This window comes from Triturus cristatus, chromosome 8, assembly GCF_964204655.1.
Source record: "Triturus cristatus chromosome 8, aTriCri1.1, whole genome shotgun sequence".
NCBI classification, from domain to species: domain Eukaryota; kingdom Metazoa; phylum Chordata; class Amphibia; order Caudata; family Salamandridae; genus Triturus; species Triturus cristatus.
In genome coordinates this window covers 8,429,956-8,454,406 of record NC_140591.1, presented here as the reverse complement: position 1 = coordinate 8,454,406, position 24,451 = coordinate 8,429,956, and positions in this window count along the sequence as shown.

Below are 24,451 nucleotides of genomic sequence, written 5' to 3'. Positions count from 1 at the left end.
TGTGGTGAGAGGCAGGGTGTTCCAGGTCCGAGTTCCTTCCTGAACTGAGGCAGTGACGGTGTTTGCCTGAGGTGAGAGACAGGGTGTTCCAGGTCTGAGGTCTTTCCTAATCTGAGGCAGTGACTGTGATTGCCTGAGGTGAGAGGCACTGTGTTCCAGGTCCGAGGTCCTTCCTGAACTGAGGCAGTGACGGTGCTTGCATGAGGTGAGAGGAGGGTGTTCCAGGTCCGGGGTCCTTCCTGACCTGAGGCAGTGACGGTGATTGAGGTGAGAGGCAGGGTGTTCCAGGTCTGAGGTCCTTCCTGACCTGAGGCAGTGACAGTGATTGCCTGAGGTGAGAGGCAGGGTGTTCCAGGTCTGAGGTCTTTCCTGACCTGAGGCAGTGACGGTGATTGCCTGAGGTGAGAGGCAGGGTGTTCCAGGTCTGAGGTCTTTCCTGACCTGAGACAGTGACGGTGCTTGCCTGAGGTGAGAGGCAGGGTGTTTCAGGTCTGAGGTCCTTCCTGACCTGAGGCAGTGACGGTGATTGCCTGAGGTGAGAGGCAGGGTGTTTCAGGTCTGAGGTCTTTCCTGACCTGAGACAGTGATGGTGATTGCCTGAGGTGAGAGGCAGGGTGTTCCAGGTCCGAGGTCCTTCCTGACTTGAGGCAGTGACGGTGATTGCCTGAGGTGAGAGGCAGGGTGTTCCAGGTCCGAGGTCTTTCCTGACCTGAGGCAGTGACGGTGATTGCCTGAGGTGAGAGGCAGAGTGTTCCAGGTCTGAGGTCTTTCCTGACCTGAGGCAGTGACGGTGATTGCCTGAGGTGAGAGGCAGGGTGTTCCAGGTCTGAGGTCCTTCCTGACATGAGGCAGCCACGGGGATTGCCTGAGGTGAGAGGCAGGGTGTTCCAGGTCTGAGGTCTTTCCTGACCTGAGACAGTGACGGTGATTGCCTGAGGTGAGAGGCAGGGTGTTTCAGGTCTGAGGTCTTTCCTGACCTGAGACAGTGATGGTGATTGCCTGAGGTGAGAGGCAGGGTGTTCCAGGTCCGAGGTCTTTCCTGACCTGAGGCAGTGATGGTGATTAAGGTGAGAGGCACAGTGTTCCAGGTCCGGGGCCTTTCCTGACCTGAGGCAGTGACAGTGCTTGCCTGAGGTGAGAGGCAGGGTGTTCTAGGTCTGAGTCCTTCCTGACCTGAGGCAGTGACGGTGATTGCCTGAGGTGAGAGGCAGGGTGTTCCAGGTCGGAGGTCTTTCCTGACCTGACGCAGTGACGGTAATTGCCTGAGATGAGAGGCAGGGTGTTCCAGGTCCGACGTCCTTCCTGAACTGAGGCAGTGACGGTGCTTGCATGAGGTGAGAGGCAGGGTGTTCTAGGTCTGAGGTCTTTCCTGACCTGAGGCAGTGACGGTGATTGCCTGAGGTGAGAGGCAGGGTGTTCCAGGTCTGAGTTCTTTCCTGACCTGAGACAGTGACGATGATTGCCTGAGGTGAGAGGCAGAGTGTTCCAGGTCTGAGGTCCTTTCTGAACTGAGGCAGTGACAGTGATTGCCTGAGGTGAGAGGCAGGGTGTTCCAGGTCCGAGGTCCTTCCTGACCTGAGGCAGTGACGGTGATTGAGATGAAAGGCAGGGTGTTCCAGGTCTGAGGTCCTTCCTGACCTGAGGCAGTGATGGTGATTGCCTGAGGTGAAGAGGTAGGGTGTTCCAGGTCTGAGGTCCTTCCTGACCTGAGGCTGTGACGGTGATTGAGGTGAGAGGCAGGGTGTTCTAGGTCCGAGGTCCTTCCTGACCTGAGGCAGTGACAGTGATTGAGGTGAGAGGCAGGGTGGTCTAGGTCTGAGGTCTTTCCCGACCTGAGGCAGTGACGGTGATTGCCTGAGGTGAGAGGCAGGGTGTTCCAGGTCCGAGGTCCTTCCTGACCTGAGGCAGTGACTGTGATTGCCTGAGGTGAGAGGCAGGGTGTTCCAGGTCTGCGGTCTTTCCTGATCTGAGACAGTGACGGTGATTGCCTGAGGTGAGAGGCAGGGTGTTCCAGGTCTGAGGTCTTTCCTGACCTGAGGCAGTGACAGTGATTGAGGTGAGAGGCACGGTGTTCCAGGTCCGAGGTCCTTCCTGACCTGAGGCAGTGATGGTGAATGAGGTGAGAGGCACGGTGTTCCAGGTCCGAGGTCCTTCCTGACCTGAGGCAGTGATGGTGATTGAGGTGAGAGGCAGGGTGTTCCAGGTCCGAGGTCCTTCCTGACCTGAGGCAGTGACGGTGATTGCCTGAGGTGAGAGGCAGGGTGTTCCAGGTCTGAGGTCCTTCCTGACCTGAGGCAGTGACGGTGATTGAGGTGAGAGGCAGGGTGTTCTAGGTCCGAGGTCCTTCCTGACCTGAGGCAGTGACAGTGATTGCCTGAGGTGAGAGGCAGGGTGTTCCAGGTCCAGGGTCCTTCCTGAATTGGGGCAGTGACAGTGATTGAGGTGAGAGGCAGGGTGTTCTAGGTCCGAGGTCCTTCCTGACCTGAGGCAGTGACAGTGATTGCCTGAGGTGAGAGGCAGGGTGTTTCATGTCTGAGGTCCTTCCTGACCTGAGGCAGTGACGGTGATTGCCTGAGGTGAGAGGCAGGGTGTTCCAGGTCTGAGGCCTTTCCTGACCTGAGACAGTGACGGTGATTGCCTGAGGTGAGAGGCAGGGTGTTCCAGGTCTGAGGTCTTTCCTGACCTGAGGCAGTGATGGTGATTGAGGTGAGAGGCACGGTGTTCCAGGTCCGAGGTCCTTCCTGACCTGAGGCAGTGACGGTGATTGAGGTGAGAGGCAGGGTGTTCCAGGTCCGATGTCCTTCCTGACCTGTGGCAGTGACAGTGCTTGCCTGAGGTGAGAGGCAGGGTGTTCCAGGTCCGAGGTCCTTCCTGACATGAGGCAGCGACGGGGATTGCCTGAGGTGAGAGGCAGGGTGTTCCAGGTCTGAGGTCTTTCCTGACCTGAGGCAGTGACAGTGATTGCCTGAGGCGAGAGGCAGGGTGTTCCAGATCTGAGGTCTTTCCTGACCCGAGGCAGTGACGGTGATTGAGGTGAGAGGCAGGGTGTTCCAGGTCCGAGGTCCTTCCTCACCTGTGGCAGTGACAGTGATTGCCTGAGGTGAGAGGAAGGGTATTTCAGGTCTGAGGTCTTTCCTGAGCGTAGACAGTGATGGTGATTGCCTGAGGTGAGAGGCAGGGTGTTCCAGGTCCGAGGTCCTTCCTGAACTGAGGCAGTGACGGTGTTTGCCTGAGGTGAGAGGCAGGGTGTTCCAGGTCTGAGGTCTTTCCTGACCTGAGGCAGTGACGGTGATTGCCTGAGGTGAGAGGCAGGGTGTTCCAGGTCTGAGGTCTTTCCTGACCTGAGGCAGTGACGGTGATTGAGGTGAGAGGCACGGTGTTCCAGGTCCGAGGTCCTTCCTGACCTGAGGCAGTGACGGTGATTGAGGTAAGAGGCAGGGTGTTCCAGGTCTGAGGTCCTTCCTGACCTGTGGCAGTGACAGTGCTTGCCTGAGGTGAGAGGCAGGGTGTTCCAGGTCCGAGGTCCTTCCTGACATGAGGCAGCGACGGGGATTGCCTGAGGTGAGAGGCAGGGTGTTCCAGGTCTGAGGTCTTTCCTGACCTGAGGCAGCGACGGGGATTGCCTGTGGTGAGAGGCAGGGTGTTCCAGGTCCGAGGTCCTTCCTGAACTGAGGCAGTGACGGTGTTTGCCTGAGGTGAGAGACAGGGTGTTCCAGGTCTGAGGTCTTTCCTAACCTGAGGCAGTGACTGTGATTGCCTGAGGTGAGAGGCACTGTGTTCCAGGTCCGAGGTCCTTCCTGAACTGAGGCAGTGACGGTGCTTGCATGAGGTGAGAGGAGGGTGTTCCAGGTCCGGGGTCCTTCCTGACCTGAGGCAGTGACGGTGATTGAGGTGAGAGGCAGGGTGTTCCAGGTCTGAGGTCCTTCCTGACCTGAGGCAGTGACAGTGATTGCCTGAGGTGAGAGGCAGGGTGTTCCAGGTCTGAGGTCTTTCCTGACCTGAGGCAGTGACGGTGATTGCCTGAGGTGAGAGGCAGGGTGTTCCAGGTCTGAGGTCTTTCCTGACCTGAGACAGTGACGGTGCTTGCCTGAGGTGAGAGGCAGGGTGTTTCAGGTCTGAGGTCCTTCCTGACCTGAGGCAGTGACGGTGATTGCCTGAGGTGAGAGGCAGGGTGTTTCAGGTCTGAGGTCTTTCCTGACCTGAGACAGTGATGGTGATTGCCTGAGGTGAGAGGCAGGGTGTTCCAGGTCCGAGGTCCTTCCTGAACTGAGGCAGTGACGGTGTTTGCCTGAGGTGAGAGGCAGGGTGTTCCAGGTCTGAGGTCTTTCCTGACCTGAGGCAGTGACAGTGATTGCCTGAGGCGAGAGGCAGGGTGTTCCAGATCTGAGGTCTTTCCTGACCTGAGGCAGTGACGGTGATTGAGGTGAGAGGCACGGTGTTCCAGGTCCGAGGTCCTTCCTGACCTGAGGCAGTGACTGTGATTGAGGTGAGAGGCACGGTGTTCCAGGTCCGAGGTCCTTCCTGACCTGAGGCAGTGACAGTGCTTGCCTGAGGTGAGAGGCAGGGTGTTCCAGGTCCGAGGTCCTTCCTGACATGAGGCAGCGACGGGGATTGCCTGAGGTGAGAGGCAGGGTGTTCCAGGTCTGAGGTCTTTCCTGACCTGAGGCAGCGACGGGGATTGCCTGAGGTGAGAGGCAGGGTGTTACAGGTCCGAGGTCCTTCCTGAACTGAGGCAGTGACGGTGTTTGCCTGAGGTGAGAGGCAGGGTGTTCCAGGTCTGAGGTCTTTCCTGACCTGAGGCAGTGACGGTGATTGCCTGAGGTGAGAGGCACTGTGTTCCAGGTCCGAGGTCCTTCCTGAACTGAGGCAGTGACGGTGCTTGCATGAGGTGAGAGGAGGGTGTTCCAGGTCCGGGGTCCTTCCTGACCTGAGGCAGTGACGGTGATTGCCTGAGGTGAGAGGCAGGGTGTTTCAGGTCTGAGGTCCTTCCTGACCTGAGGCAGTGATGGTGCTTGCATGAGGTGAGAGGCAGGGTGTTCCAGGTCTGAGGTCCTTCCTGACCTGAGGCAGTGACAGTGATTGCCTGAGGTGAGAGGCAGGGTGTTCCAGGTCTGAGGTCTTTCCTGACCTGAGACAGTGACGGTGATTGCCTGAGGTGAGAGGCAGGGTGTTTGAGGTCTGAGGTCCTTCCTGAACTGAGGCAGTGACGGTGATTGCCTGAGGTGAGAGGCAGGGTGTTTCAGGTCTGAGGTCCTTCCTGAACTGAGGCAGTGACGATGATTGCCTGAGGTGAGAGGAAGGGTGTTCCAGGTCTGGGGTCCTTCCTGACCTGAGGCAGTGACGGTGATTGAGGTGAGAGGCAGGGTGTTCCAGGTCTGAGGTCCTTCCTGACCTGAGGCAGTGACAGTGATTGCCTGAGGTGGAGGCAGGGTGTTCCAGGTCCGAGGTCCTTCCTGACCTGAGGCAGTGACGGTGATTGCCTGAGGTGAGAGGCAGGGTGTTCCAGGTCTGAGGTCTTTCCTGACCTGAGACAGTGATGGTGATTGCCTGAGGTGAGAGGAGGGTGTTCCAGGTCCGGGGTCCTTCCTGACCTGAGGCAGTGACGGTGATTGAGGTGAGAGGCAGGGTGTTCCAGGTCTGAGGTCTTTCCTGACCTGAGGCAGTGACGGTGATTGCCTGAGGTGAGAGGCAGGGTGTTTCAGGTCTGAGGTCCTTCCGGACCTGAGGCAGTGACAGTGCTTGCCTGAGGTGAGAGGCAGGGTGTTCCAGGTCTGAGGTCTTTTCTGAATTGGGGCAGTGACAGTGCTTGCCTGAGGTGAGAGGCAGGGTGTTCTAGGTCTGAGGTACTTCCTGAATTAGGGCAGTGACAGTGCTTGCCTGAGGTGAGAGGCAGGGTGTTCTAGGTCTGAGTCCTTCCTGACCTGAGGCAGTGACGGTGATTAAGGTGAGAGGCAGGGTGTTCTAGGTCTGAGTCCTTCCTGACCTGAGGCAGTGACGGTGATTGCCTGAGGTGGGTGGGCGGGGTGTTCCAGGTCCTGAGGTCCTTCCTGACCTGAGGCAGTGATGGTGATTGCCTGAGGTGAGAGGCATGGTGTTCTAGGTCTGAGTTCTTCCTGACCTGAGGCAGTGACAGTGATTAAGGTGGGACGCAGGGCGTTCCAGGTCTGAGTCCTTCCTGACCTGAGGCAGTGACGTGATTAAGGTGAGAGGCAGGGTGTTCTAGGTCGGAGGTCCTTCCTGACCTGAGGCAGTGATGGTGATTGCCTGAGGTGAGAGGCATGGTGTTCTAGGTCTGAGTTCTTCCTGACCTGAGGCAGTGACGGTGATTAAGGTGAGAGGCAGGGTGTTCCAGGTCTGAGTCCTTCCTGACCTGAGGCAGTGACGGTGATTAAGGTGAGAGGCAGGGTGTTCCAGGTCTGAGTCCTTCCTGACCTGAGGCAGTGACGGTGATTAAGGTGAGAGGCAGGGTGTTCTAGGTCTGAGTCCTTCCTGACCTGAGACAGTGACAGTGATTGCCTGAGGTGAGAGGCAGGGTGTTTCAGGTCTTTGCTGTGAGGTAGGAGAAAGATCTTCCAATGGATGTGGGCTTGCGGGTACGTGGGACAGTAGCCAGGGCCAGTTGGGCAGAGAGGAGGTCTCTGGTGTGTATGTGGAAGGCAAGTGGGTGGTTGAGGTATACAGGTCCCACATGGTGTAGGGCTTTGTAGGCGTGTGTGAGGAGCTTGAAGGTGATTCTTTTGTTGACTGGGAGCCAGTGCAGGTCTCTCAGGTGGCTGTTGATGGGGCTGTGGCGGGAATGTTCAGGATGAGCCTGTAGGAGACATTTGGACGTTCTGCAGTTTCTCGAGGAGTTTCTGGGTGATGCCGGCATAGGGTGCATTGCTGTAGTTGATTCTGCTGCTGATGAGTGTGTGGGTGACCGTCTTTCTGGACTCGTGGGGATTCACTTGAAGATCTTTCAGAGCAGGTGTAGCATGTGGAAGAAGGATGATGAGATGGTGTTGATCTGGCAGTTCATGTTGAGTGAGGAGTCCAGGATGATGTTGAAGTTTCGTGCATGGTCTGTGGGGGGTTCCAAGTGTTGGGGCCACCAGGAGTTGTTCCAATCCAGGTTTAGGACTTCAGTCTTCTCTTAGTAAAGCTTGAGCCATCTGTTTTTCATCCAGGTGGCGACAGCCTTTATCTCGTCATGGAAGTTGTTCTTGGCAACTGTGTTTTCGTTGGTGAGGGAGGGAATCAGCTGGGTGTCATTGGCATAGTAGACGATGTTGAGTCTGTGGTTCCTGGCAATGGCTGCGGGCAGGGCCATGTAGAAGGGTAAGAGAGTGGACCTCAGGGAGGAGTCCGAAGCTGATCTCTGTAGTTCATAGGTGGTGGTCTGACTCTTTGTGTTTGGCCGGTGAGGAAGGAGCAGATCCATTCGAGGGCTTTGTTGCGGATGCCGGCGTCACGGAGTCTTGTGCAGAGGGTGCAGTGGGAGACGGTAGCAAAGGAGGCCGAGAGAATCATGCTTTCTCAATGGGAAAGCTCCAGCAGACAAGGAGGTGGCTACTGCAGGGGAGTCAGTGGCATAACGAAAGTTGAAGGGGCCCCCCAGCAAGGTACACAGAGGGGCCCCTGCTCCGGATTTAATCCGGAGCTCTCCGGTGTGAGTACAGTGCTGAGGGGGCCTCCTGCAGCTCGGGCCCCCCCCACACTGCGGGGGATGCAGGGGCCTGTGTTACACCCCTGAGGGGAGTCAGACAATGTCTGTCCCGCAGGCTCCAGCGCACCTGGAGGTGGCGAGTAGAGGGGAGTCAGACTCAATGTCTGCTCAGCAGGCTCCAGTGGACAAGGAGGCGGTGAATAGAGGGGGTTCAGACTCACTGCCTGCCCCCACAGGCTCCAGTGGACAAGGAGGCGGTGAATAGAGGGGGTTCAGACTCACTCCCTGCTCCCACAGGCTCCAGTGGACAAGGAGGCGGTGAATAGAGGGGAGTCAGACTCACTCCCTGCCCCCACAGGCTCCAGTGGACAAGGAGGCGGTGAATAGAGGGGAGTCAGACTCACTCCCTGCCCCCACAGGCTCCAGTGGACAAGGAGGCGGTGAATAGAGGGGGTTCAGACTCACTCCCTGCCCCCACAGGCTCCAGTGGACAAGGAGGCGGTGAATAGAGGGGAGTCAGACTCACTCCCTGCCCCCACAGGCTCCAGTGGACAAGGAGGCGGTGAATAGAGGGGAGTCAGACTCACTCCCTGCCCCCACAGGCTCCAGTGGACAAGGAGGCGGTGAATAGAGGGGAGTCAGACTCACTCCCTGCCCCCACAGGCTCCAGTGGACAAGGAGGCGGTGAATAGAGGGGAGTCAGACTCACTCCCTGCCCCCACAGGCTCCAGTGGACAAGGAGGCGGTGAATAGAGGGGGTTCAGACTCACTCCCTGCCCCCACAGGCTCCAGTTGACAAGGAGGCGGTGAATAGAGGGGGTTCAGACTCACTTCCTGCCTCTCGGGCTCCAGCCAACAAGACGGTGACTAGAGATGTGTCAGACTCACTTTCAGTCCCACAGGTTCTAGCGGGCAGGGAGTCGGCAACTAACAGGGGCGTCTTACTCAATATCTGTCCCGCAGGCCCCAGCACACATAGAGGCAGGGACTAGAGGCGAATCAGAGTTAATGCCGGCTCCGCAGGCCACGGCGAACAGGGAGGCGGCGACTGCATGAGGGGCTCAGAGTCAGTGCCTTCCTTTGGGCTCATCAGACATGGTTGAATTGGCATACTCCTTTTTGGTATATTTAACTTGCCTATAAGGGCCTAGTACAAGATACAAAATGTACCCAGGCCTTTACATTTAATGCTACTCGTGGGCTCAGTAGCATCGTACCATCTCTCACTATGGCAGAGCAGACATGGCGTCAGGTTTACCACTGACTCCCTGACTGTAGCAGCAAAAAACTGCAGTTTGAGCTATCAAAGAAACCTTTCTGAGAGGGAAAAACATCTATTTAAAATAACAGTAAGTCCCTCCTATGTATGCCTTGTGCATGGTTTTTAAAAGTAACACATGTAGAAATTAAGGGCCTCTTTCACAAATGTAACTTACACTTTTGCATAATTTACACTTTTGAGAAGGTTTACTAGTTTGGGATATTCACAAAATCTGAGCGTAAGTTATTTGTAAATAAATAGTATTATGTCTATAACCATATATGGTCAATTAATGGTACTGCCACACACTCCCATAGAAAATACGGTGAGTAGGGAACTAAAATAACACCCTACAGGAAATAGCAAATAACGTTAAATTAAATACAATTATTTGAAATTGTTTGTAATTTAAAATTCAGAAAAAGCTGTTATTTTAATATATTTTCATTATTTAAAGATTTATTTAAAAACTAAGTTAGTAGTGCTGTATCGTTTTTTGTTTTGATCACTATTTAAAATACATATATAAAATGGATTTACATTAATATTCATTATGAACATAATTTAATATTTATTTTCATTCTAAATAAACTTTTATATTCATACCCATACTTTATAGATTTTTGCCCCGGTTGTGGAGTTTGCCTTTGGTAAAGTATGTGGAAAATAAAGACAACAAAGGTAGCTCAAAGCAGTATCTTAAAAGGCGGACACGGTCAGCAAACACGCTCAATCCAGTTATCGCTCATTTACCATGAGTGAGACTCAGGTAGTCAGACTCACTCACAGTAAAAATGAAAAAAAAAAAACAGGTGGTCATTAGTTGAAAATCCTGGTGGACAGGGTCGGACTGACCTATAGAGCCATCAGGCAGTGCCCGGTGAGCCAGTCTGACGGGCCAGTGTGTCCCCAGCTTTTTGGGTCTGTTTTATGGTCTGCTCCGCCAGTTTTTACTGTTGATTTCCCAGATATTAAAACAAACATTGCCTACAGCAAGCTCAAATCCATGCATTCTTCTATACCTTGCTAAACACATGTGCAACATATCTTTATACGTTCAAAACAGCCCCAATTTGCAAGCATGGGCTACTTTTTTAGCTTTCTAACTCATTAGAACTCATTACTTTGGTGCCGGGATCTATTTTCTGTCCCAGTCCGAACCGGCTGGCGAACTAAATGAGCCGAACCTATTTGCTACATATGCTGCCGTCAGCTGAAATGGGGGTGAGGGGGTGGGGGGGGCTAGCCATTGCTCAGGGGTACGTTTACCTAGTTAGCAGCAGCAAAAGGCAATGAGTTCAAACCAGAAACACATTCACCAGCCATTTATCACCACAGATATATCACGCTGACCTTTCTACAGCAAGATCACCCACCTAACTCAATCACCAGGACACCCCTCCTCACAGGGTACCTGGACGGCAATAAGAACCCTACTGGTTCTATCGATGCAGCCAAGACACCACGCATCTCCCTGACCTGAGCATGTCTAGGCCCAATCCTGCCATGGTTCACGGAACACTGCACCCATCATACTCTTCCAGGCAAGGGTCAGTTCCTCGGCACTGACACCGTAAAAAAAGACAAGCCTGAAACCTGTCCCACCGTCCACTGGTGGTTCTCCCTCTGGAGAACTTACAACTCCACTACCCTCGCTCATGCAGGTCCTTTCACCCTAAAGATGCAGACACAGGCCTTGCACACGACCTCTGACCCTGTCCTACAACATTTACATCGGGCCTGATAGCTGCCACCAACCTTGCAGGATGACTGACTTTCCTATAGAAAGGACAACTCACTCAAAACAGATTGTTTCGCTGACATCGAGTCAACCCTGGGTATCCCCACTCATGGGACTGAGCCCGGCAACTCTGGGCCACATGTCCTCCGCGAGAACAGGGTCCATGCCCCCTGCCCGTGGACTCTCAAGCCCCACGAGGTCTACTGTAAATGCCACTGGGCACCGTGTAGGCCACACCTCACCCAGGCCCCACCTCCGTCCACTTTCCGGCCTCCAAGCGGTGAAGCCGGAGACCACCAGAAACCTAAAAGAGTCCTCTGTGAAATTTGGCATGTCAATCTGTATGCACACACTGCCGTTTTCAACCTCACTTAGCTGAGGGATCGCCCACCTGCCGAGTCCCTGCCTGGCCCTGAATGTTGAGAGGTCCTTACAGTGGTTGGCATCCAAAGCTATTGTCACTGCAGCAGGCACAGCTGTCCAAAGTAGAAAACCATACCACAGCTTGAAATATTAATATTATATCTTGGGAAGGGGCCCAGCTAGAAAAATAATTAAAATAACTATTTTAATAGTTAGGAAAAGTACATTTTAGAAAGTTACAATTTCCTTCCATAAGCTCCTGGAGGCTCATTTGCATCAGCTCTCAAGATTCTTCCGGCTAATAATGAACTGTGAATTGATGTGAAATGTCTCCCTGGAGCAAGGCAGGAACGACTCCCCTGAATATGCAGGGTGTGGACCCCGGGCATCATCTTTGCAGAATGCAGGACACATAGAAAGAGGAAGAACCAAGGAGAAATAGAGATATTTCTCCTCATTACGCCTTCCCTGGGAAGGTGTAAGATGTTGGCACATCCCCAGGTTTACAAGTTCTTGTAAATCTGGGGATGAGTCAAAATCCATGAGGGAACACCCACGGAGCGCACATGGAACACCTTCCCAGGGAAGAGTAAAGTAACCCAGCGTTGCATTACTACAGATCTTCGAAGCAACTCAGAGCTGCTCAAAGTGGCTTTGCATGGCTTTAAAAAGATGACTTAGAGATTTTTGTCACACATGTATAAAGTTGCGTTGTGCAAATGTGTCGCAATCCTCTCATAAATGAGTCCCTGAATATTTAGTGTTAGATATTGGAGGATCCTAGCATAACCATAGTACACTCCCCACCTACAGCCCTAGCCCTCAGAGCCCTACTATAGAGTGACCGAAGATTTTTGCCATCTTGAAAATGCCCAAAGTGGGTAGGGTTGTCCCTGGGAACTATTACTTCATTGGTTAGGACGTACTCAGGAGTCATTCCAACCCGCTAGCTGGTGCCAGGCATAAATGTGTAAGCTACAGGGCCATACCAGACGACAAGAGGTCTTTTACTGAAAGTACCCAGCTGACCAATGGCAACTGGATCTAGACTTGACGCTACTATTGGCTTCTCCCAAAAACACGGTGAGTCTCTTAGAGCCTCCCTTGAGGTCTTGTGGGTCTTCAGAAGTGTACTCCTGTGGTTGATTTGGACTTACATGACTAAGGGCTTGATTTAGTTCTCGGTGGATGGGTTACTCCATCACAGCGGTGACGGATATCCCGTCTGCTAAAATATAAATCCCTTGACAGTCAAGTACCCACCGGAGTAAGAAAGCAGGCTCTCACCACTCCACCACAGGAACAAGCAATGAGCGTATATGTGCCACCAGGGCACTATGGTGCAGGTGGCACACATATGTGCCCCTATGCATAGTCTTGCAAGCGTTGTCACAGTTTTCTAATGCGCACATACAAGTTTTTGCTACTTTAGAGCAATAGTGTTCCTGGTGTAAGGAATTGGATAATTTCTTGAGTGCCCCACAGAACTCTTGATATAACATACAGCTTTTTACTAAATAAATTCAAACACTTCTTTGGAGGTGGCCAGGAGGGATTCTTGGCTGGCTTCAGTGGCATAGCACCAGTGTAATGGGCCCTGGGCCTCTGTGCCACTACACCTGCTGCAAGAGTCTGTCCTGGCTCTACGATCTATAACACGAGCCGAGCCAAGAGCCTGTCTGGGTTCAATGATCTGTAACATGAGCCGAGCCAAGAACTCATCTTGACTAACCCTGGGAGGACAACTACGCTACGCTCGCGTAGTTTGTGCTACTTCGCGCTACACGAATTGCACGTAGCACAGTGGAAAAACGTGTAGCGTAGCGGGCATTTTTTGCTCGCTCGCGGTCTTCAACGTCAAGTTGGTGACCGCGACCGAGCAAAATGACATCCCGGCCAGACTTTTTCTTCGTTCGCGATCAGCAACATCAAGTTGCTGATCTCGAGCATGGAAAATAAACCTCCCGGCGAGATTCTCAAAGCTGGGAGGCCAGGTTTCTCATTGCGAGTGGTCGCATATGCTCGCAACCGCTCGCCATGAGAAACTACCAGTCCGCATTGAGAAAGCTGCCGCTCGAGTAAAAATCTACTTGAGCGGCAGAAAACGACAGCTCGCACTGTGCAAGATGCCGTTTTCAATGACTGCACAGTGCGGACAAGCATCCGGCACTGTGTAATCATCGCGAACAGCGCACTATGCAGTTCACGTAGTGCTACGCGTATCTCGCGTAGTGCGAAGTGCACTTTGCGTAGCTATACGTAGCGCTACTACTACGCGAACTATGCCCAGGGTTAGTCTTGACTCTAAGATCTATCTTGGCCCTAACATCTATAACACGAGCCGAGCCAAGAGCCGGTCTTCGCTCTAAGATCTATAACACGAGCCGAGCCAAGAGCCTGTCTTGGCTCTCTGATCTATAACATGAGCCGAGCCAGGAGCTCGTCTTGGCTCTATGGTCTATAACATGAGCTGGGCCTAGAGCTCGTCTTGGTTTTAGGATCCATAACACGAGCCGAGCCAAGATCCTGTCCTGGATCTAACATTTATAACATCAGCTGAGCCAAGAGTCTGTCTTGGCTCTATGATCTATAACACGAGCCGAGCCAGCAGCCCATCTTTCCTCTACGATCTACACCACAAGCTGGGCCAAGAGCTCGTCTTGGTTTTAATATCCATAACACGAGCCAAGCCAAGAGCCTGTCCTGCCTCTAAGGTCTATAACACCCGCCAAGCCAACGTCCCATCTTGGCTCTACGATCTATAATATGCGCCAAACCAAGAGTCTGTCTTGGCTCCAAGATATATAACACGTGCCGGGCCAAGAGCCCATCCTGGCTCTATGATTTATGACACAAGCCGAACCAAGAGCCTGTCTTGGCTCTAAGATCTATCACACAAGCCGAGTCAACAGCCTGTCTTGGATCTAAGATCAAGAACATGGGCTGAGCCAAGAGCCCATCTTGGCTCTACGATCTAAACATGAGCCGAGCCAAGAGCCCGTCTTTGTTTTAAGATCCATAACACGAGCCGAGCCGAGCCAAGAACCTGTCCTGGCTCTAAGATCCATAACACAAGTCGAACAAAGAGCCTGTCCTGGCTCTAAGATCTATACCATGAGCCGAACCAAGAGCCTGTCCTGGCTCTAAGATCTATTACATGAGCTGAGCCAAGAGTCTGTTTTGGCTCTACGATCTAATATATGAGAGCCGACACAAGTGGAGTGCAGAGTTCAGCTGCCGAAACAAGTGGAGTGTAGAGCTCAGCTGCCGAAACAAGTGGAGGGCAGAGCTCAGCTGCTGAAACAATTGGAGTGAAGAGCTCAGCTGCCAAAACAAGTGGAGGGCAGAGCTCAGCTGCCGAAACAAGTAATGTGCAGAGCTCAGCTTCCGAAACAAGTGGGGTGCAGACCTCAGCTACCGAAACAAGTGGGGTGCAGACCTCAGCTACCGAAACAAGTGGAGTGCAGAGTTCGGCTGCTGAAACAAGGGGAGTGCAGAGCTCAGCTGCAGACACAATCAGAGTACAGAGATCTTCAGAGCTCAGATGCCTACACAAGTGGAGTACAGAGCTCAGCTGCTGACACAAGTGGAATACAGAGATCAGCAGAGCTCAGATGCCGACACAAGTGCAGTACAGAGCTCAGCTGCAGACACAAGTGGAGTACAGAGCTCAGCTGCTGACACAAGTGGAGTACAGAGCTCAGCTGCTGACACAAGTGGAGTACAGAGATCAGCAGAGCTCAGATGCCGACACAAGTGGAGTACAGAGCTCAACTGCTGACACAACTGGAGTGCAGAGATCATCAGAGCTCAGATGCCGACACAAGTGGAGTACAGAGCTCAGCTGCTGACACAAGTCAAGTACAAAGACTAACAGAGCTCAGATGCCGACACAAGTGGATTACAGAGCTCAGCTGCTGACACAAGTGGAGTACAGAGCTCAGCTGCTGACACAAGTGGAGTACAGAGCTCAGCTGCTGACACAACTGGAGTGCAGAGATCAACAGAGCTCAGATGCCGACACAAGTGGAGTACAGAGCTCAGCTGCTGACACAACTGGAGTGCAGAGATCATCAGAGCTCAGATGCCGACACAAGTGGAGTACAGAGCTCAGCTGCTGACACAAGTCGAGTACAAAGACTAACAGAGCTCAGATGCCGACACAAGTGGATTACAGAGCTCAGCTGCTGACACAAGTGGAGTACAGAGCTCAGCTGCTGACACAAGTGGAGTACAGAGCTCAGCTGCTGACACAACTGGAGTGCAGAGATCAACAGAGCTCAGATGCCGACACAAGTGGAGTACAGAGCTCAGCTGCTGACACAACCCGAGTACAAAGACTAACAGAGCTCAGATGCCAACACAAGTGGAGTACACAGCTCAGCTGCTGACACAAGTGGAATACAGAGATCAGAAGAGATCAGATGCCAACACAAGTGGAGTACAGAGCTCAGCTGCTGACACAAGTGGAGTACACAGCTTAGCTGCTGACACAACTGGAGTGCAGAGATCAACAGAGCTCAGATGCCGACACAAGTGGAGTACAGAGCTCAGCTGCTGACACAAGTCGAGTACAAAGACTAACAGAGCTCAAATGCCGACACAAGTGGAGTACAGAGAGCAGCAGAGGTCAGATGCTGACACAGTGGAGTACAGACCTCAGCTGCCAACACAAGTGGTGTACAGAGCTCAGCTGCTGACACAAGTGGAGTACAGAGCTCAGCTCCAGACACAAGTGGTGTTAAGTACAGAGATCAGCAGAGGTCAGCTGCCAACACAAGTGAAGTACAGAGCTCAGCTGCTGACACAAGTGGAGTACAGAGCTCAGCTCCAGACACAAGTGGAGTACAGAGCTCAGCTCCAGACACAAGTGGTGTTAAGTACAGAGATCAGCAGAAGTCAGCTGCCAACACAAGTGAAGTACAGAGCTCAGCTGCTGACACAAGTCGAGTACAAAGACTAACATAGTTCAGATGCAGACACAAGTGGAGTACAGAGCTCAGCTGCTGACAAAAGTCGAGTACAAAGACTAACAGAGATCAGATGCCGACACAAGTGTATTACAGAGCTCAGCTGCCAACACAAGTGGAGTACAGAGCTCAGCTGCTGACACAAGTCGAGTACAAAGACTAACAGAGCTCAGCTGCTGACACAAGTCGAGTACAAAGACTAACAGAGCTCAGATGCCGGCACAAGTGGATTACAGAGCTCAGCTGCTGACACAAGTGGATTACAGAGCTCTGCTGCTGACACAAGTGGAGTACAGAGATCAGCAGTGGTCAGATGCTGACACAGTGGAGTATAAAGCTCAGCTGCTGACACAAGTGGAATACAGAGCTCAGCTGCTGACACAAGTGGAGTACAGAGCTCAGCTGCTGACACAAGTCGAGTACAAAGACTAACAGAGCTCAGATGCCTACACAAGTGGATTACAGAGCTCAGCTGCTGACACAAGTGGAGTACAGAGATCAGCAGAGGTCAGATGCTGACACAGTGGAGTATAAAGCTCAGCTGCTGACACAAGTGGAGTACAGAGCTCAGCTGCTGACACAAGTGGAGTACAGAGCTCAGCTGCTGACACAAGTGGTGTTAAGTACAGAGATCAGCAGAGGTCAGCTGCCAACACAAGTGGAGTACAGAACTCAGCTGCTGACACAAGCCGAGTACAAAGACTAACAGAGCTCAGCTGCTGACACAAGTGGAATACAGAGATCAGCAGAGCTCAGATGCCAACACAACTGGAGTACAAAGATCAACAGAGCTCAGATGCTGACACAAGTGGAGTACAGAGCTCAGTTCCAGACACAAGTGGTGTACAGAGCTCAGCTCCAGACACAAGTGGAGTAGAGAGCTCAGATGCCGACACAAGTGGTGTTAAGTACAGAGATCAGCAGAGGTTAGCTGCCAACACAAGTGGATTACAGAGCTCAGCTGCAGACACAAGTGGAATACAGAGATCAGCAGAGCTCAGATGCCGACACAAGAGGAGTACAGAGCTCAGCTGCAGACACAAGTGGCGTACAGACATCTGCAGAGCTCAGCTGCCGAAACAAGTAGAGTGCAGAGCTCAACTGCCGACACAAGTGGAGTGCAGAGCTCAGCTGCTGACACAAGTGGAGTGTAGACCTCATATATCAAATGATTTCACAGACAGCCCACACTATGCAATCTATTTAAATTTTTATTACCCTCTGGGGTGAGATGCTGTGTCAGCCAGGATGACCATCCATAGTCTGGCGAAAGTGAAACTTCCCTCTCCAAGCACTTTTACCGCACTCTGCAGGGTGTTTGCTATCAACCGATCTTCAAAACGCACATGGAGCAGCGCTTGACAGCACCTTCTCTGCTGCAGGTATGGTGGGGTATGGAGGAAGAATTGTGGATTGATATAAGTGGTAGGGGGGCAAACCTCATGGGAAAGCTAGACTAGTTTTAACCCCAGGTTCCAATAGAACGCGAGCTGAGCAACAACCAGAGATCTGGCTCAAACCTGGCTCGAGCCTACAGTGGCGCACTCACCTCTAGACCTTTGCGCTACAGAATCCCACCGAACCAGATTGTGGCCACCACTGTAGGTGCTACAAAATGGAAACAGCATGAACAAGAGAGAGTCCAGCCTACAGTGGCTCTCTCACCTTTAGTTCTTTGTGCAACAGAATTCATCTGAACCAGACTGTGGCCACCACTGTCACTGCAACACAAATGGCAACAGCATAAGCAAGTAAGAGTGGAGTCCATCGACCAGCTGGTGTCAGGAAGCCTGCATTGACCTTCACAGGGACTCTTCCAGGTCACTGATAGGCCAGCTTCACTGTCAATCTGCTGCAGGATATTCACTGTCCCAGTTCATTAGCCTTAGATACGCAAGCCCGCCCGTAACCCGTGCAGGCGCCACTTGGTAGTGATTCATATATTGTGAAAGATCTATGGGGCATATCAGCAAGGGCTTTATCTCTGCTTTTTTGGCTTTAAAAGCCAGAAAAGCGGAGATAAAACCATCGCCCTATCAGCAAGAGGGTGCTAACACGCATATTTGCATGGTCGCACCATTTTTCACTACGCCTACCTTTGCATCTCTAATGAGATGCAAAGTGGGCGTTCCTGACATACACTACATGTCAGAACATCCATAACGCGGCTTCGCGCTATCAGCAAGGATGACCTAGCATTTTAGCCAGACGTTAGTTTTTGGAGAAAACTGCTGTTTTGCCACGTCTGCTAAAATCCTGAGTTAGCCACCCCAACATAGGGGGTGGATTCTGCTGATACGACCACAGGGTCGTATCAGCAAGGTTATCACCGTTTTGCAGGGAACATCGCTGGAAAACCAGCGATGTTCCCTGCAAAACGGCGATTTCCCCGTTATCGCAGGAATTTTTAACGCCTTGGAGATACGCGTTGCTAATAACGCGATATATCCACGATAAAAACCTGCGATAGCCGGCGTTAGAAAAAGGAGCGCTAAGCACGCTTTGCGATAGTTATCGCAAATCGTTGCTAATATGTCCCTAATTTGCATATGATGAGATGTCATTTACGACTGCAGACCTGTGCGACATATGCAGAACATGTGATACCGGCATTGGTAGGAGTCGGAACGATCATCCACCATTTTAGAAAGCGCTTTGGTACTTACATACCGTCTCTTGGGGCAGCTCGGCATTGCTAACATGAAACACTGCACCTGGTAGAAACCGAACAGCAGGACTCTTTTCTTACGCTGTAGCAGAGGGTTCACCAGGCACACCAGGGGATTGCTAGGCATGCTGGCCCCACATTGATGTGAAACATTTAGTAGACTGCTTAGGCCACCCCTGGTGTACCTTACCCCTATTCTAATAGCGACAGGCAGGATGTGATTGGACGGAATCATTTTGGGGAGCAGAGGAGGAGGACGCCTTTAGCCCATCTCAGGGTTAATTCTTATGACACCTGGGGCCAGATGAACAAAGATTTCGTAGAATGGGGCTGCTTGTGACCACAAAAAAGCTTTTTTAATGGACAAAAGGCAGAATGCGGTTTGGTTACTCGCTACAGAATCGCAATTTGCATTTGAGTTTCGATATTTTGAAGGGGTGTGTTTAAGGCATCCCTCCCACATACCTGTGAGAAAGTGGCTCTGTATATACTGTTCCCAAATAGGTACAGTGTGTACAGAGTCCACAGTCCCCAGAGGTTTGGCAGAGGCTAAAGTTAGATATAACCTTACTCTCTAAAGTGGTAGCTTGGTCGAGCCGTAAGGCAGTATCAGAGGACAGTGTTAAGCATTTGTTGTACACACTCAGTCAGCAAATGGTCTCACACACTCAAGAACTGAACTCTAGGCCAATTGTTTTTGTATAAAAAAATATACTGTTGTTTTATTTCTAGAACCAGCAATTGGTATTAAAATATACTTTCTCAGAATGAGATGCTTTGTTTAAATACTTTTGCAATATGCAATTGATTTTTGTAAATACTGGTTACAGGTTGTTGCAATAGGCAACACAATTTCAAGCACAATAATGCATTGAGCTCAATGGAAGTTTTAAGTTATTTGCAATAGATTACTTTCAGGATTACTTTTGTAACTCCAGGACTGGATCCTATATTCAGTCCTGGGACAGTTCTTAGAAACAAGTGATAAAAGCCGACTTAGTTACTGTTGTGCTTTTTAGGCAATATTTTGCTATTTTAAAAGTTGACACTTAGAAGAAATTTCATAGAAAAACAGGCAATGATTCCCTATAGGAGAAAATTCAAGTTGCAGGTATAGTATGTTCTTGTTACTTTTGTAACCCAGTACTGGGCTCCTAGACTCAGTACTGGGACATCTATCTAAAACAGGTAAGTAATTAAGTTTTCACAGTTGGTACGATTTTTAAAGAATATTTGTAGTTTGCAAAAATCGACAGAAGAAATTTCACAGAAAAACAATCAATGATTTCCTATGAAAGAAAATGGGGTAATGGTAAGTACGGTTGTGAATATTTTTCAGGGTCAGTGCTGGGCACCAAGATCCAGCACTGGGAGCTCACCTAAGAGCAGGTGAGTATTTTCGTTTTCGTTACTCAGTTGATTTTAGGTGAATATTTTAAGTTTTAGAAACTCCACACAGAAGAAATTTCAGAAGAAACCAGTCAATGTTACCCTATGGAAGGAAATTGAGTTATCGGCTTTTTGGTAAGTACTCGACTGGCAGAGTTAAGGTTCTGGACACAGACTCAGGGGTCTCCCAGGGTCAGGTAAGTACAGTTGTTACACCCTCAGCGACACTGAGGCGGCCGGGTGCAGAGTGAGTTAGGCCCAATGTTATCCTATGGGAGGCAGGGGGGCCTTGGTTGGTGGCTGCTGACTAGCAGGCCACGCGGCTGTGGGAGCTGGGCTCCTGGTCACTTGCTCAGGGCAAATGGGGAAATAGGTAGGAGTAGAAGTTGCACTGCCAGGGCCACTCGGGCGGCTGGGTGCAGGGTGCTTTTGAGCCTTCGGGCGCTCAATGGATTTCAATGGGAAAGCTCCTGGCTGAACAAAGGCTTCAAGCTCGGGGACGAAGATTCTTCAGGTGCCACCACCACTTCGAGAGGTAAGTTGGGTAGTTGGAGGATAGGTAGGTACCCAGGAGTTGGGCACAGGCGGTCGCAGGGCGCCGGGTGCATGGGTGCCTTTTGGTGTCGGGAAAGCTTACCCTCTGTTGATCGCGGTTGGGGGGGTACCTGGTTCTGAGGCTGCAGGCGTCGTCAGGAGCATCGAGGTGAGTCCTTGGGTGCCGGATTCGGGATCACAGTCACCGGGGGGACGTCCTCGGGGTCCTTTTTTTTAAACTTTATTTATATTTTCCAGTGAAGAACATCACATTCATCAAATAAGCATGACAGCATGCACATCATAGATTGGGCAAACATACAGCAAGTCATGACTATGAAAGTGAGCGTCGTTTCCCAACTGCTCGGAGATAGGGGCGAGCATTTCCTGGGGGGGTAATCCATCCATGTCAGTTATTCATATAGCATTTACATTGAAGGCCCAATATATTCCCTGATCGCATTGAGGTTCCAAGTGTGCAGGTAAGTTGCCAACAAATACACAGTGTAAGTCATATAGTGTTTGCCATTCCACTACCACAGTTAGATCCTTCCCACCTTATTGGGAGCGTATCTCACCATCCCCCCCTCGACTCCTTAAGGCAGCATTATATGGGGGGGGAGTTCTACCATCATCTCCTGCAGCTGTCGGGCTGTCCAAAGGGGAGCGTGTAGTGTGTGCCAATAAGTAATTCTTAAGAGGGCCCCATATATCTTTCGGTCTCAAGCCACGGGGCAGCGTCTCTGCATATATGGCGAGTTGGTCTTGACAATACACCATGTCCTCCATCCACTCCTTAAATTTAGGGGCCCGTCCTCTACCCCATCTGCATGCAACTCTGCGTTTTGCTAGCAATAATGAGAGTGTCACAAAACGGCGGCTCGCTTTGGCAATTTGCTTAGTATAACCAAGGAGCGCAATCAGGGGGTCACATACCATCGGTAGGTCTACCATTTCAGAGACTGCTGTATAAACCTGTCCCCAATAGTCCATCACCCTCGGGCATTCCCAGGCCAAATGCAGGAACCCAGTTCCCCCCCCACCGCACCTGTCACAACCATCAGTGTCTCGCAGCCCATATCGACACATCCTAGCCGGGGTATAATACATACGCTGTAAATATTTGTAATGAATTATATGGAGCCGGGCACTAGCCGAGATTTCCGCAGTTTGTAGACAGCAGTATTGCCATTGTTCATTCGTAATATCCCTGCCCAAGTCAGCCACCCAGTTTTTCCTCGTTCCTCACTCCGAGGGTCCGCACACTCCGTCCTGATCGTTCGATACATATTATATACCAGGTGTCCACGGCTCGCGCCCCGTAGCATCTGGTGCAGCGGCTTGAGGGCCGCCGGCTCCCGCGGGAAGCCCGGGAATATGGCTCGCACCCCCTGTCGCAATCGTACGTATAAAAACAATTCCAAGGGAGTAGGTTGTATATCACCCAAAAATTGGGCTGACGTGCAAAATCTCCCATTGCAAAACAGATCACCCCAAGTTCGTCTGCGCACTCGGGTGCACAGTTGTCTAAACCCTTCTTCCTGTAGCAGGGAAAGCTGCGGATGGTACGTCAGGGGAAGAGCCGGAGAGTATAAAGTCGAGACATCCAGAACCCTCATAATATATCGCCATGCGTCCACTATTCTAGTAATGGTGGAGGGCTCAGTGCTTCGAGGGCAAATCTGTGCATATGTCATTCCATCCAGAGGAATCGGGTCCGATAGCCAGTGCTCCACCGCAACCTGCGGAGGTGCACCCAATAGTATGCATAGTGGGCTTGGGCACATGCATGATAAAGTTCAAAGTCCGGGATATCAAATCCCCCCTGCGCTGCAGGCCGCACAAGCACCATCCATCGAACCCGCGCCCGTTTACCGCCCCAAAATAGACGCATCAGTTCTGAGCGCAATGTTTTTAAAAAAACTCGCCCGGGTGATAAGGGAGGTTCAGAAAAAGGTATAATAATTGCGGCAGTATCACCATTTTAATCAATGAGGCTCTGCCTGCCATAGACAGGGGCAGGGCTATCCACCGCGTGATATTATCGGTGAGGCAATGTAGGGCAGTGCCATAATTAAGACGGATCACTTCTTCTCGATCTCCGGAAATTCGAATCCCCAAATATTTCAGATCTGTATCACACCATGCAAGCGGGTAGTCCAGAGGGAACCTAACCACTGCCGGTGTCAGGGGAAAGAGTTGCGATTTTTCCCAGTTAATATGAATTCCAGAGAGTTTTCCAAAAGCTCTGAATTCACGCAATATAGGGTTCAGGTTATGTTGGGGGTCTCGTACATACAACGTCAGGTCATCCGCATATAGCGAAATCAGTATTTGGCGCAGTGGGCAGCGGAGCGCCCTGTCATTATGATGCTGTCGTAGCCTGCACGCCAGTGGTTCAATCGCGAGGGCAAATAACAGGGGGGACAGCGGGCATCCCTGTCTAGTTCCTCTAGTAATGCGGATAGCAGGCGCCGTACGACCATTGATAAGTACCCTAGCAGTTGGCTGGTGATAAAGCAGCTGATCCCAAGACACAAACCCCGGGGGAAAACCCATTCGGAACAGTATAGCAATAAGATAGTCCCATTCAACTGAGTCAAACGCTTTTGTAGCGTCTAAGAATATCGCTGCTAAGGGGAGCTCAGGCGACACATTCTGGACTATTGAGAATAACGTACGGAGATTATGTGAGGTCGCCCTCCCAGGGATAAACCCTGCCTGATCTGGCAGTGCCAGCTTATCAATCAAAAGGAGGACCCGGCTCGCTACGAGTTTCGCCAAGATTTTGGTGTTGCAGTTTAGAAGCGACAATGGCCTATAGGAGGCACAGTACTGGGGTTCCTTGCCCGGCTTCAGATTAGACGTAATCAAGGCCTCTCTCATAGAAGGGGGGATCGTACTGTACTCCAAGGACTCCTCATAAAGTTCTTTCAATATCGGGGCCATGATATCTATGTAAGTTTTATCAAATTCAGCAGGAAGCCCATCGAGGCCCGGCGCTTTGCCAGACTTCTGCTGCATTATGGCATCGCACACTTCATCCAGTTCGAATGGGGCACATAAAAACTCACGATGATGGTCTTCCAGCCATCCCAGTGCGACTTCACCCAGGAATGTCTTGAGCTCCAAAGGGTCCCCCCGCTGTGTGGTGTATAATGTAGTGTAGTGATCTATGAAGGCAGCCTGTGTATCCGTTGCGTTTCGACGCAAGTCTCCAGCCGAGTCCATAATTTCAAGGACATAGTTAGAACATTTGGGTTTCTGTATGACCTGCACCAGTATCTTCCCAGGGCGTTCTCCCTCACCGTATCTCCGGGCCTGCCAGTATTTCCCCAAAAACTTGGGTTCTCGATTCGCTGTGTCAATATAATCAGATAGCTTGTCCCGAAATTCAATTGGTGCCTGTGCCTTGTCCCCCCCTACCATTCGCGCCTCCAGTGCCTTCAATTCTGTTTCCAGCCACCGAAGCCATCCCCTAATATCGCGTAGCAGCCCGAAGCTTTTAGAGAAACACATTCCCCTGACCGTTACCTTAAATGCTTCCCATATAGTTTCTGTCGACCGGACTGAGCCCTTATTCCTCTGGAAGAAGCATCGAATCTCCTCCTCTAGTTCAGCATGGAACACCGCGTCCAGTAATGCTGTGGGTTGTAGTCTCCACCTACATCTCGGCATTTCACCCCCCAGTAACTTCAGCATCAGGTGTACCGGTGAGTGATCAGAGTACGCGCGGGGCAAAGGATGCACCGCTCCAATAGACGGCCCCAAGCTTTTCGATGTGAGGTAGTAGTCAATCCGGGCCACAACCCCGCACTCGCCACAAAGTGCGTACCTTCTGTGGAGCTCGGGTTCATATGCCGCCAGGTATCTATTAACC